This window comes from Eschrichtius robustus, chromosome 3 (genome assembly GCF_028021215.1).
Source record: "Eschrichtius robustus isolate mEscRob2 chromosome 3, mEscRob2.pri, whole genome shotgun sequence".
NCBI lineage: Eukaryota > Metazoa > Chordata > Mammalia > Artiodactyla > Eschrichtiidae > Eschrichtius > Eschrichtius robustus.
This window is the reverse complement of record NC_090826.1, coordinates 61,603,854-61,619,106: the sequence shown is the minus strand read 5'-3', so window position 1 is coordinate 61,619,106 and position 15,253 is coordinate 61,603,854. Positions and strand designations below refer to the sequence as shown.

Here is a 15,253-nt window from a genome sequence, read left to right as displayed (position 1 = left end):
TAAGCACCGTGGAAGGGATATTAAGTAGACTTATTAACAACTGGTCAAAGCGTTATAATCTGTTCAGAGAAGTAGAATTCCCACATTTATGAGTGAAACACTTAGAGAACAATACAAGATTGGATGTAATTAATAGTGCCTTTGGCTCTGGGAAGAAAGTCTCTCTGAATTTGCCAGAGTAGGCTTCCAGGAAGAACTGGGATGGCATAGCTTGACCTGATGGCTGAGAATGTCTGTGTCTGTGGACCCATCCCATGAGCACAGAGGGTGCACACTGGAACCACGAGAGGAATGGTTTGAAAAGGTTCCTGTGGCCGGATTGAGGTAGTTAGGATGAACACAGGATGAGGACCGTGTTCTTTTGCCAGTAGGCCATGGAACCTCTATTTTGGGGTTTTGAATAGGGGAATGAGTTTTCAAAAACATTGTCAGGGCTGTAGTGTATGGATAGATTTGGACTGGAAAACGGGAACGTGAGATCAGTTACAACTTGCTTCTGCAGGTGGGTTAGGCTCTAAGGGTAGATACCATGGGAAGAGATAAGTCAGGGAAAGAAAGGTAAGAGAGAACTAATGCTGTTAGAAATTGTCAATTTAAGGAGTGATTGATTCACCAAACATTTCTTACACATCTACTGTGTCCTATTCTTTGCGGTAAATATTTTCACATATATTACCTCATTTAACTGCATGCTGTGAGATTGCCACTATTTTCTACATCATTCAGATGAAGAACTCAAGTATAAAGAATATTAGAACCAGATTTCTAATTCAAGATATCTGACTCTGAGTTTATTTTTAAGTTTTTGTTGTTGTCGTTGATCTGTTTGTTTAGCTTAGATAAAGGCCAGGAATTCTAGTCCTAATAGTAGTACTGGGCAAGTTATGTATCCTCTTATCTGTAAAGTGCAAAAGTAGGGCTAATAGATATCTAAGGTCTTTTTCCATTTGTTATGCTCAGGAGAATTATGAGAGATTTGGGAGAATCATGGTTTAATGACCCAGAATGAGAAATTTGGGAAGGAGACTGCTTGGTCAATTGTTTTTTTATAAGAATGGGGGCTTCTAGGGTTTTTGGACACCATGCGTCTGGAGATGGCAGATTATCTAAATGATATATCCAGAAGCAAATATAACTTGAAAGTTAATGGCATAAATCAGGGCTTACAAATGTAGATTTTTTAAATTTTGAGTTTGTCAGAGAGAGCCAAGAATTAAACAAATTCTTAAGCCATCATATTTGAAGAAATTCAGATGGTCTAGAGTTGTAGCATAATTGTGACTCATTGGCCTTTCTCTTTTGAAAAAGCTGTGAAGGTCAATAACTCAATTATGAAAGTTGCCATCATAGGATCAGTTTTCTGGGAATAACACTCAGGAATATGCACTACAGGCATTTGTAACAGAGGATGATTGATGATTCGTCTGGGAGAGCTGAGAGGTAGTAGTGAGGGGTACTGGGTGTCATGTTTCAGTTTTTAGTCCTTGCCTTACAGTGTGGGGAAGCAGGGAGGGAAGTCCTCCCTCAAACTCCTCACATACGGGTAGCATTTTTATAATCCACCAGGGTTCCACATGCATCTCATTCTTGCCTTGCAACGCTTAAGATCTACAACTGTAGCATGTCGCATTCCGAATCCCCCTTTTCCCCTCTATTCTTTATCATAGAGGTAAGTAAGAAGTTTGTATTTCAACTCCTACCATGCTTCTTGAGGATTATTAGATGGCCTCTCAAGTCCCCCTTTTCCCTAGAAAATTCCAGTTTTCATAGATTAACGAAGGTAACCAAAGAAGGAACCTAATTTTGGGGATTCCTCTTATATCTTGTCTCTTGAGTATATGTCAACATTTTATAGTAAACACAGTAATTCATTCTTACATAGAAATGACAGTTGAACAGCGTGTGACTTTTTTCATGAGAGGGACACACGCACACGGAAGTAGCACTATGGAATGGTGAATCTGTTCCCTTTACTCAGAACACTTTTGTCTCCATTTTCCCACTTTACACTTCACCCCTCAATCATTCAGCTATTGCTGCCGAGCAGTCACCCATCGTGGACTGGTTAAGTTCCCAAGTTAGCAGTCACTTTGTTAGAGGAGCCTTGCTTGATCCTCTCTAGAGGATCTTACTAACTGAATATCTGAGCACGTAAATCAAAAGACAGGGTCTGGTCCCAGTGACATACATAATTCATTTTGTGACCTTAGACAGTTTACTTGATATCTTTGGGAACTATTTTCCTTTTTTTCGTAAAGTAAGGGTAAAAATACCTACTCGGCCTATTTCACAGGATTGTAATGAAAACCAAAATAAATGTATGTGAAAATAATAGGGAATATTTCTTCCATATTAGGAATACTACTATGATGTTTTACTGGATGATAATGTTGACTTCTTGTCTTCAGATAGACCTTCCCCCCAGGAAACTGGAGAAAAGAGACAAGTGATGTTTCACAGCTTGATTAGTTATAGTTAACTGGTGGGGAAATGTGGTGGAGAATGTAACTTTTCAGAAAAAAATAAAATAAGAAAAATGGTGCATAAATTTTTATAAGGTACTGTAATTCATTCCCCCTCTTCTCCCCCTGTCGCCATCACTCTTCTGCATTCTCTCAGCTCTGGAATGCTTTCCCCCACACAGCTGCCAGGTAACCCTCTAAATCTAAAACATGCTGGATCCCATCTCACGCTTCCCTTGAACCTGGAGGAGTGCCTACTAACTCGTGCTCTGAAGGCCTCTGTCTAGAATGTGTCTCTCGTCTTTCCAGTCAGGGACGTGGCGTGCTCAGACCTGTCCTCATGTAAATGAGTCAAATTAATTATGCATCTAGTTGCTGTCCTAGGTCGAATTATTCTGCAGACGTCTTAAGGATAGATCCTGTGCCTTGGCTGTCCTCATCTCTTCACAGGTGATCAGGAGTGTTGGGACTGCACAAAATCTCCATCGCTGACTCACAGCCCAGAACTGAGTTCACACAAGCCTTAAATCAGACCAAAGCATGAGAAACACAGAGCTGTAAACTGCCTCACAGTTAGACCAGGTCCTGACAAGACATTAACATTATTTGCAATCTGCAAGTAGCACAAAGTGTAATTTTCCCATCCAGTGGCCCTCCCAGAATTCTCTTGGGCAACATTTATAAGGAGGACATTTCAGTGGCTGATCTTGTCATTTATTCAAAATCTATATATTATTTTACCATACTGATTTTTATGATAGGTGTTTGAGGACTGTAAATCTAAAAATGAAAGATGGTGGCAGAGACAGAAGAGGAGGCTTGATTTTTCACACTTTAATTCTGTTAGAAATAAGGAAATTAGATACTAATTAAGGTAAGAGTCATGTAATATAAGTATAGGATAAATTCTACACCAAATAGCATTACTATTTTTATAAATCTTGATAATACAAAGACAGAAGGCCAAATTGGAGCTGGAAGCCTATTTATTTGAAGCAATTATTGATCTAATAAAAATAAAGTATAATTTTAAAAATATACTTTTTACTAATCTTTTATTTCCTAAAAGTAAATTTGATTTTTCTGTCCCTCTTTCTGAATACTCAATGTGTCATTTTCTGTGGTTGAGAATATGCTGCTGTTGGTGAAATTCATGAAAATTTGGAAAAAGGAGTATGTTGTTAATGCTGAAAGAGAGATTCTGAAAGATACGACGCGTCTTGAAAAATTCACCAGACAGTAGAGTGGAGCTTTCATTGTGGTCTTGATGTATGAAATTTCCCTGATATCATCCTGCTACCAACCACCTTGTTTGGGTCAAGTAGAGCACACACGTCCGTATTTCCCCAAATAGACTAGTGCCTCAGCAGTCAAAGGCACAAACAGCAGTTAGTGATTAAGTGACCTCTGCCTGTGTTTCGTAAGAAGAGCAAGAGAAAGTGGTTGCTTCCATGTCCTGGCTATTGTAAATAGAGCTGCATGGACCTAGAGTCTGTCATACAGAGTGAAGTAAGTCAGAAAGAGAAAAACAAATACCATATGCTAACACATATGTATGGAATCTAAGCAAAAAATGGTTCTGAAGAACCTACGGGCAGGACAGGAATAAAGACGCAGATGTAGAGAATGGACTTGAGGACACGGGGAGGGGGAAGGGTAAGCTGGGACGAAGTGAGAGAGTGGCATTGACATATATACACTACCAAATGTACAATAGATAGCTAGTGGGAAGCAGCTGCATAGCACAGGGATCACCTCGGTGCTTTGTGGCCACCTAGAGGGGTGGGATAGGGAGGGTGGGAGGGAAGGAGACGCAAGAGGGAGGAGATATGGGGATATATGTATATGTATAGCTGATTCACTTTGTCATACAGCAGAAACTAACACACCATTGTAAAGAAATTATACTCCAATAAAGATGTTAAAAAAAAAGAGAGAGAAAGTGATTGAAGAAGCAGGTGAGGGCCATAGAATAAGGCACTGGAAGGCAAGAGCCCAGGGTTCTCGTCTTGGCTTTTTTACCACAGGATAAAAGTCACTGTGTCTTTCTGGTTTTCCCTGTCCTCATCAGTAAGATAAAACAGTTATCACTCTAACCTTCCTTCCGGTTCTGACTTCCTGTGGCTCGAAATAAATAAAATCGTTCCTTTTGGACATACTATATTAAATATGTGGGGGAACATACCCAAAGACTTCTTAAGAAAAATCATAGAAATGTATGCAAATGGACAGACTAGATCATGCATTCTGTTATACAATTATTCTGTGAATATTTACTGCTTGCTACGTGCCTGCCACTCTGGTGATACGGTGGTGACCAGGGCTGACGCGTACGGTTGTAGGTGCTGAACGGTTACGTGGCTCTAGGGGGCACTCTTCACATCATGTTCTATGTGAATGACAGTCCTTGCGTAGCAGGGTGCCATCTGTGCTGTACTTGGTAGCCCTGAGAGTAAGCCAAACAGGCATGTTAGCTTCTTCCATGAAGCTTTCAATCCACTAAGGTAGACCGACAGTGAATAAACAATCCTTCCAATAAACAAATGTAACCAGTCTGATGGGTCATTACCCTGGTCGCTTTCACTGCCACGTGGTACAGCTTTTGCAGGTTTGCCTTGTCTGGGCTGAAGGGCAGTGCTGGTCCACTGCGGCTGTGAGGCCCTGATGGAGCACGTCCCTGTCCAGGCTGTAGTGGGTCCGTGCTTGGGCGCAATCATTAGAGAGCACCTTAATTCACACCCATAACTTCAGCCCTGAAGCTCACCAGCAATTCCCTGGAGCGCAACCACTGTGCTAGAGGGCAAGGACCCAGAGAGTAGCTGACCTCAGGCCACATACTGCCTGGAACCAGCCCTCGCTCTTGGGTCCTTAGGCTCTGGGTTGTACTCAGATCATCCCCTCACAAGTTTGTCTTTCTCTTCCAGTAAATTTTCTTTTAAGGCTTTCCATGTCTTTTCTCTCTACTGAGTGTAGCCAAAGTTACTGTGCTTTAAGTTTCTTGGCTTCAGATATTGAGAGAGGAGGTTAGATTTCTCAGCCTCTTTTATCCAGAAAATATGATGGTCTACCTCTTCCCAAGTGATCAGCACTTTATACCAGGTGTGTTGCATGGATTTTCCTTTGTTGTACCGCACAAGTTTCCACTGTGTAAATCTACTCATTCTACATTTATCAAAGTAAATGTTTCTTACTTCTGTAACATCTGCTCCAATGTGGCTTGCTCTGCCCACTTGAACAGAGAAGAGGGGGGCAGCTTCTGACATTCCCTTACATACATCATTAAAACAATGGGTGTGTTATGAAGGCAAGAAAAAGGTGCTTTGGGAAAGTGTCAAAGAGGACCTTCTCTTGATGCATTGGTGGATGCAGGGGTGGTTAAGGAGGGCTTCCCTAAGAAAATGTCACTTATGGTGACTCCTGAAAGATGTTACTTGAGGAAGAAAGAGCAGCTTGTGAAGCCATCAGTGTAGGAAAGAGCTGGAAGCATTAGGGTAACTTAAAGAGGGCCAGATGGGTACATGTGAGTGAGTAAAATGGGCGGTGCCTTTAAGGTGAAGCTAGGGAGGTAGACAGGGCCAAACCATGTAGAACCTTGTCATTTTTGTTTGGGAGTTTATAGATTTTTATCTCAAGTATGATGGAAAACAACTAGCTTTGAGTAAGGGAGTGATTTGTTCTGTTTTGTGTATTAAGAAGATCACTCAGGTTGCCTTATGAATTAGAAAAATGAGGCGCCAGAGCCCTTGAGTACTGAGGTCAGATGGAGATGTAGAGACATTAATAAGGATAAACTTTTTTTCCTTAAGTGTTGCTTTGAAAGAAGGAGGGACATGGCTTGGTATAGAATTGGCAGTGGGAGTGAGAGTCAGCGCAGAAGCACAGAGGGAAAAATTGAGCCAGATGTGCTGGGAATGGTAAGCAAATCTGTTTTTGTTGAAGTATGCTTGAGAAAGTCAAGAAATATTATGAGTCAAATAGGGACTGAGGGATAAGGGAGGGCGGAGTGCGTTGATAGATTGCCTTGAAAATTAGAAATAAGAATTTGTATTTCATCTTGCACAAGTTGTATTGCTTGTCTGTACTTCTGTTGTATGTTTGTAAAATAAGAAGGTTGACCTTATAAAAGCTCTTGGTTTATAAAAGGTCATTTAGTAAAACAAATGTTTTGTTTGATCTCTTTCTAGAATATTCTTGGTGAAATTGTCCAAGCTTTGTTTGAATACCTTTACTTATAGGAAATTTATTGCTTTTTAAGGGGCACAAAAAATTTTCTTAGAGGCAAGCATTGTGCTAGGCTCTTTCTTTCCTTCTTTTTTCTTTTCCTTTCTTTCTCTCTCTCTCTCTCTCTTTCTTTTATGATCAAATGTAATAATATATGTAAAACACTTAAACATCATATCACACTAATAAGCACTTAATAAATGTTAGCTTCATTATCCCACTTCCAACTTGTGACAGATACTTCTTCTCCTCAGTTTCCAGAAGTAACCACTATTATGATTTTCCAGAACACTGTTTTAGTATTGTTTGTGTGTATATGACAAAATGGTGTCATATTATACATATTATTCTGCAGTTTGCCTTTTTTCAATTAGCAGTGATGCTTTGTGATTTATCCATGTTGACACAAGTGAATCTAGTATATTCATTGTAAGTGTTTTTAATATATTATATAAAATATAAATATAAATACTATATATTGTATTGTATAATACAATATACACAATATAAAATACTACTGTGTATCATTTCTTTTTTTCTTCTATTTTTAAAATTTATTTATTTATTTATCTATCTATTTATTTATTTTTGAGGATCTGGAAACAACATTAGGCACACAGTAAATTCTCACCCTCTAACATATTCTTCTATTATTATTATTAATTTTTTTCTTTTTACCTTTTGACCCATTTCTCTCACCCCCACCCTCACCTCTGTTAACCACCCATCTGTTCTCTCTGTCTCTGAGCTTGGTTGTTGTTATTTTTTTAGATTCTACATATAAGTGAGAACATAACGATATTTGTCTTTCTCTGACTTATTTCACTTGGCATAATGCCTTGGAAGCCCATGCATTTTGTCACGATTGGCAAGTTTTATTCTTTTTTCATGGCTGAGTAACTGAGTAATACTCTATTGTGTGTGTGGGTGTATCTTCTTTATTCATTCATCCATCTGTGGGCATTTTGTTTCCGTATCTTGGCTAGTGTAAATAATACTGCAGTGAACATGAGGGTGCACATATCTTTCCAAGTTATTGTTTTTGTTTTCTTCGATAACTACCCAGAAGTGGAATTGCTGGATTGTATGGTAGCTCTATTTTTAACTTTTTGAAGAACCTCCATACCATTTTCCACAGTGGTTGCACCAATTTACATTCCCACCAACAGTGCACAAGGGTCTCCTTTTCTTCACATCCTCACTAGCTCTTGTTAATTCTTACCTTTTTGATAATAGCCATTCTAAGAGATGTGAGGTAATATCTCATTGTAACTTTGGTTTGCATTTTCCTGATGATTAGTGATGTCGAGCATCTTTTCATGTGCTTTTTGGCCATCTGTATGTCTTCTTTGGAAAAATGTCTATTCAGATCCTCTGCCCATTTTTAAATGATTGTTTATTTGCTATTTAGTTGTATGAGTTCTTTATATATTTTGAATATTAGTCCCTTATCAGATATATGAATTACAATTTTTTTTTCCATTCAGTAGGTTGCCTTTTCATTTTGTTGATGGTTTCCTTTGCTGTGAAGAACTTTTTAATTTGATGTAGTCCCACTTGTTTATTTTTGCTTTGGGTGTCAGATTCAAAAAATCATCACGAAGACCTATGTCAAAGAGCTTACCACCTATGTTTTCCTCTAGGAGTTTTATGGTTTCAGGTCTTACATTCATGTTCTGGGCTCTTTCTCACAAATAATTTTCTTTATTTCTTACAACAACCCTATGAGGTTCCAATATACAGATGACGAAGAAACCAAAGCTAAAAGAGGTTGAGTGATTCATTCAAGGTAACACTCAATGTAAGCAGTCAAACTGGGAATCAATGGCCAAGCTCTTTTCTCCAAGTCATGGTGACTCAACGTAGCCCAATTCATCTTGAGTTGTTCTTTCTATTAGAAAAATTTAATTTCCCTTATATTGGTTGAATTGGAGTGTTGCTAATTCTAGTCCTTGGTTTATGTGGAACAATACTAAATTTAATTAGAGATATCTTTTATTTTTAAAGTTATATGACACTACTAAGTTAGGTATCAAGGAGTTCTACTAAATCAATGTAAATAAACAGTAAAATAACAGGAAATTATCTTGACAATGTCAGGGGCAGGAGCCATGATGTGTTAATTCATTTAAGTGACACTTTATTGAATATCAGTTGTGTGCGAGGCACTGTGCTACAACCTGACAGAACAATGGCATGGTCCTTGTCCTCAAGGAATGTGTTGTTTACTGAATGATTCCCTGGAGAAACTTGAGGTTGTGACTCAAAACAGCAACATTATTTTCCATTGTCAATTTTGAATATAGGAAAAAAGCTGGGGACCATTCAGAATTTATCCATTCATGCATTCAGTGATTGTTTATTGAGTAACTACTATGTGTTAGGCACAGTTCTAGGTGCTGGAAATATAGTAGTTAAATAGGCAGACTAGTTTCCTGCTCTCAGGGAACATGCATTCTAGTGGAAGGAGAAAGTCAATCACTAAATTAGATGAAAGTCAGATTGTGATAAATACTGTTGAGAAAATAAAGCAATGTGATGTGATAGAGGGAGACTGGGAAACTTTTGTAGATGGGGTCTTGAGAGAAAAGTGCCTCTTAAATGAGAGGTAACATTTAAGCTGAGATCTGAGTGAAAGGAAAGAACCAGGTATGAATGATCTCCAGGAAGAGCATTCTAAGCAGAGGGAACAGCAAAGGCCCTCACCTCAAGGTGGGCTCAAGGGATAGAAAGAAGTCCAGTGTGGCTGAAGTGAGATGAGCAGGGAGAGAGTAGAGTGCCATGAATTGAGGTCAGAGACCGTGTTGGGGGCCAGATTGTGTGAGGCCATGCAGAGGAGTTTTGATATGATTTTAAGAGAACACTGGAAGACTTGAAGCAGGGGAGTGACATTATTGGATTTACATTTTTAAAAGATCCTTCTCAAAGCTGTGTGAAGACTGGATTGCAGAAAGGCCAGGGTGGGAGCAGGGAGACCAGATAGAAGGTGTTGAAGTTCTCCAAGTGAGGGACGATGACAGCTGAGGTTGGAGTGGAGAAGTGGATATATTCACATAGAGCATTTTGGAGATAAGAGTTTACAAGACATTCTGTGATTTCTCTAATCCTTGTCCTGTAACTATGACAAGGAATAGGGTCTTGTCTTCCTCTCTGAGCCTCTAGTAGGGAGGTGGCTATCTGTCCACAAATGACTTTCCATGTGACTCCTTAAAATGGAAGTGACTGCTCCAGGCTTACACAGCTAGCAATGGGCAGATTTAGGATTAAGTTCTATCTAATGGGCGCTATTTTTTTTTTCTGAGATGTGAATTGGAATAGTCAGAGAGAAAGAGAAATAAGCGAAGTTTGCTTCTACAATAGTAGGATGTTATAAGAATCATCATCCCCAAAGAAGATCCAGACCAAGCTAAAGCAAGCTAGTTTAAGAAAAAAAAAAGGGTGGGGGGAGGATTTCTTGATTTACATAAATTGCTGGTGGTGCCCAGAGTGGAGGTGGCCTTGTGGAAGACAGAAGCCAGGACTCTCTCTTTTTGTATCTCTCACTTTGACTTCTTGCCTGTGTCAGCATCTCCAGTTCAGGCTCTGCTTCTAAGGAACCAACCTAAAACATAGCTTCGCAGCTCATTGGCCAAGTCCCATATACTTTTTTTCAGAGCTTTTGGTTAATAGGTTTATATTTACAGCCTGCATGTAGGGGTTTAATTTTGCCTTTGTAGCAATACAGTATTTCAGTGACTATGTCTTCTTTTTTTTTTAAATTTATTTATTTATTTTTGTCTGTGTTGGGTCTTCGTTTCTGTGCGAGGGCTTTCTCTAGTTGCGGCAAGCGGGGACCACTCTTCATCGCGGTGCGCGGGCCTCTCACTATCGAGGCCTCTCTTGTTGCGGAGCACAGGCTCCAGACGCGCAGGCTCAGTAGTTGTGGCTCACGGGCCTAGTTGCTCCGTGGCATGTGGGATCTTCCCAGACCAGGGCTTGAACCCGTGTCCCCCTGCATTGGCAGGCAGATTCTCAACCACTGTGCCACCAGGGAAGCCCGACTATACCTTCTTGAAGGACTGTTTCAACAAATTTCTTTTCCTTCCTTCCTTCCGTCCTTCCTCCCTCTGTCCCACCCTTCTTTCCTCCCTCCCTCCCTTCCTTCTTCCCTCCCTTCCTTCCTCTCTTTCTTTCTCTCTTTCTTCCTCTCTTCCTCCCTTTGGCCCTCCCTCCCTCACTCCTTCTTTCTTATTTTTTTTTGTAAGTACAAGAAACAGTTATACATGACATAAAGTTTCAGGACCGCACTTCATCTTCAAAGACTATTGTGAGTTTTGTTAAGCTATGATAAAAGATTTAGGCTCAGAGAGTTGTCCAGAAGTGAGTTAAGAGTGTAATGTGAAGTTTCCAATGGAACAGAGGTAGCTGTATAAGGCTCTGAAAGCTCACAAATACGCCATCAACACCACAGTGAGGCAACAAGAGAAGAAAAAAGAAGCTCTTTCTTGATTTTTCCATAAAGGGTGAATTGCAGTCTGGGTTTGATGTTAATCTGGCGACTTTCTCTTTATAAACCAGTGGATGTGCTAACAGTCAACAGGCTGGGTGGCATATTTTTGAATTTACTTAATGGTAATAATTTCCTCCAGAATAGATTAAGGATTTGCCTGGATCCAGAAGTAAATTTCTTAATTTCTTCACTTTTGTTCTATAAAAGATATTAGGGAACATCTTGATTTTTTTTTTTCTTTAGCATCTATTTGTAATTAAATTCTGCTGTAGATCAATTTCAGGAAGTGCGGGAATATCCTCTGACATCAGATCTCTTGTCTTCTCCCTCAACTTGATTCTTGGTTGCAAACAACAGAATCTGATTCCAAGCACAAAGGGCCTATGTGAAAAGGATATCAGAGGGAAAGCTGGCAGGCCAGGTTTGGAAGAGGCAGGACACAGACTATTCTAGATACTGAGCATCAGGCCACACTGCCAAGATCCTGCTGCAAAACAGTTTGCTGCGTGCTGCTAGGATGAACTACGAACTCCATTGCTCTTTGTGTCTCTGTGTCCTGGGGGCAAACCTGACTGCTTTTTGCCCCCCGGCTATATGAAGGGGTTACTAGAAGAAGGCTCAGGCACGTGCAGCAACTTGTTTTTGAAGTAGGAACTGATAGTGAGAGGTATATGCTGAGATTTCTCTCCCACCCAGAATATATAGAAAAAGTTCGTCAAAATTGGGGCATTAATAATAAAAGATGGGAGTTCACTGTTATCATCTAATTCATCCTTAGAAACATTATGACAGTAATGTTGTATCTTTCAAGTCCTGTGTGTATTGTGTGTATGTGTGTGTTCATGTCACTTATTGAGGAGTTGGAGTGTAGTGAGACTGGTGGAGAGGAAGCTGAGGAGACCCGCAAAACAAAAGGACATATTTATTGAATGCCTACTATATGCAAGTACTTGAGAATTAGTTTATTATCTCATTTAATCTTCACAAGTTTATCAGTTTGGTATGTTTATCCCCATCTTTCAGTTGCACATACTAAAATTTAAACAATTAAAAAATTCTCCCCAATCCTACCCCTAGAAATTGGTAGCAGCTAGATTTTTTTATGCTGTAATAATCTCTTTCACGTTGGTTGTCTTTTCTTTATTAGTTTACTGAAACGTTTTCAAGTCACTTCATTGAAAATGTCACACGAAAAAGAACAGATTGATTGAGAATAGTCAATAATCACAGAAACTGGATGGGTCACATAATTACAGTGATTAAAGGTTTCCTGCAGTATCTTTGTTCATTCATTAATTGATTGCCCTTCTTAGGAGCTTGGGTTTCTAGAGAACATACTGTCAAAATCCCTGTAGAAATGACAAGAAATTTTGCTTGTCCTACAGCAGACTGTTAAAGGATTCCATTCAACATGATACCTACAATTTAGGAGGTTTTTTCTGTTAAGGGGTGGCATCAATTTCATCCTGTCTGTCTCTTCAGGTTTAGAACACTCACATACAGTGGTAAAGTCTTACTAGGCAAACATTTTTCAGCTAGTACAATTCACAAATATTATTCTTTTTACTCAACTATTTATAAAACAAATAAAACTGTTCACTGAGTTCTCATTGCTTAGTGGGAAAGTGTTTGACTAAAGTCAAAATTAGAAAATCTGTTTTGACAGTCTTAAAACTTCCAGCATGATACAGTACAATTGGGATTCTTGCAAACCTGCTTTCGTCTTTTTTTTTTTTCTTATAATTATAGAGAAGAAAAAGAGCCTGAACCTTACTGAACCTTAGTGTGTTCACAGTGACTCTCTAACATGGAATTCAGGCATGTTTCCATCCAGCACCCTCTCACCCAGATTAAAAGGCTTCAGATTCCTTAGTTTAATCCTTAAGATCTTGGATTTGGCCACATTTACCACTCATTTTCCATTGCTCCCCCAGCATCCCTATCTTCAGTCATAGAAATCAATCTGAAGTTCCTAGAATGACTCGCACAATTTCACACTTAGAAGTGTGAAGTCCGTATTTCAAAACTCTCCAGAAGCTTCTGCTGTTTTAAGGGACAGAGCTTCCCTAATCCTGGAGACTGATTTAAATGCCCTGCTTCTATACTCCATAGTGCATGCACATACCCTTTTTACTTAATTATGCACAGTTATATTTACAATTGTTGTAGTGTTTATTATGACAGTGAGGATGACTGCCCACAGTAAAGTGCTTGCTTTACAACAGGCACTGAGCTTAGCATTTCACAGACATAATCTCATTTTCTTCTGTCAACAACACTGCAAGAGGATACTCTTATCTCTTTTTTCAGATGAGGAAATTGGTTTTGAGATGTTAAGTAACTTTCCCAAGGTCACAAAGTTAACAAAAAGCAGAGCTGACCTTCAAATCTAGATTTGTGTGACTTTATAGCCTACGCAATGAACCGCTAAATGAAATGGCCTCCCACTTGTTAATATCCATTTATTTGTCTGATGTACTATAAACTGTAAACTGCTAAAGAGCAGAGACCTTGCCATATTTGTCTATAAATCTTCATGGTCCATAGCAGGCACTCAATAAATGATCATGGAATGAATGAATAAATGAAGTTGCAATAAACTGAAGAGGACGCTAGATTTGGAATCAGAAAATTGAGGTTTAAATTTGGCCTTAAGAGTTTTACATATGCTACGTGGTTTTTAATCTTCACATAAATTTTTCAAGGTAGAAGATATTTATCTATTTTATTTTATTATATTATTTTTTCATTTGCTGGGTAAGCAACTTGCTTTAAGTCCCACAGTTGGTAAATGGTATTGAGCAAATCAAACCCAACTCTTTTTTATTCCAAAGCCACCAGTGCAGCTTGTATCTAATGAATAATGGTACTAATTTATACAGTCAAACTGTGAGCATTTTTTAAAAAAACATTACACCTTTCCGTTTATTTGTTAACGTTTATTGTTTCCACATTGTTCTTACTAATAAAAATTCTTAGAAAGACTGAAAAATACAAGGATGGGGGAAACAGCATTGTTTTTGTAAAACAAGAGAGAAGTTAATTAGAAGCAGTGGGTAGAAGCACTAGAAAACAGCTGTTCTAATGCCTGGTATCCAAAGAAGAAAAAAACAGAAAGGATATTTGGAAAGGTGCCCTGGGGATAACAATTAAACAATGAGGAATTTTAGCAACAATAGGGAAACAGTAAAGCTAACAAAGGAGGGGAGAAACATGTTTCAAAATATGCTCAAAAGTTTCAGTGTATTTATGTTGCCCTCAGTTGTTATTAGAGATGGTATAATACGGTGTCTTCAGAATAAAAAACATAACTGCAAACGCAGAGTTGGGGCAGCCTTCAGAGTAGATTAATCCAGAAGCTCAGCATTGGCATCAAGCGTGCCCCTTCTTTTGCAGTCTGGCCTCATCCTATGGCTTCTTCCCCTCAGGTAGTAGGATGGTTGCTAGTACAGGCTTCCTAGTTCACCTCTAGCAGGAGAGAGAAGCCGTGTTTTTTTCTACGGCTCTCCCCTAAAAATGAGGAAACTTTTCCGCAGATGTCCTTAGGGAACTTCCTCATGGGACTCATTTCCTAGTATGGGGTCATATCATCGTCCCTGATCCAGACACTTCCAGTAGCTGGGGATGGGGTCAGCCCTGAAGCACTTAGTCTTCAATGAAAATAGATGTGCTGGGAGAAGCGGAGATGGGAGAATGGATGTTGAACAGGCAACCAATAATGGACACTATAGTGATGACGTCTATGCAGTTTAATTGCGAGAATACAGTTGGAAGGCCGTCAAAAAGTAGAAAGCACTAGACCTGCACTGTCCCATATGGTAGCCTGGAGCACTTGGTTATTGGACAGTTGAATATGAATACTCCAAATTGAGATATAAGTGTAAAATACATATCAGATTTTGAAGATTATGTACAAAAAGAAAGTAAAATATCTTATAATTTTTATATTGATTACATGTTGAAATAATATTTCAGATATATTTGATAAATTTAAAAATATTATTAAAATCAATTCTACATGTTTCTTTTTACTTTTTAAAATGTGGTTACTATAAAACTTAAATGCATACATGTGGCTCAC

General features: G+C 39.0%; 1 protein-coding gene across 2 annotated transcripts in view; it reads left to right on the top strand.

Annotated features, from left to right (window-relative positions):
* PTGER3 (prostaglandin E receptor 3) overlaps positions 1 to 15,253 on the top strand; it is a 79,827-nt gene that overhangs the window by 4,746 nt on the left and 59,828 nt on the right. The window lies entirely within an intron of this gene.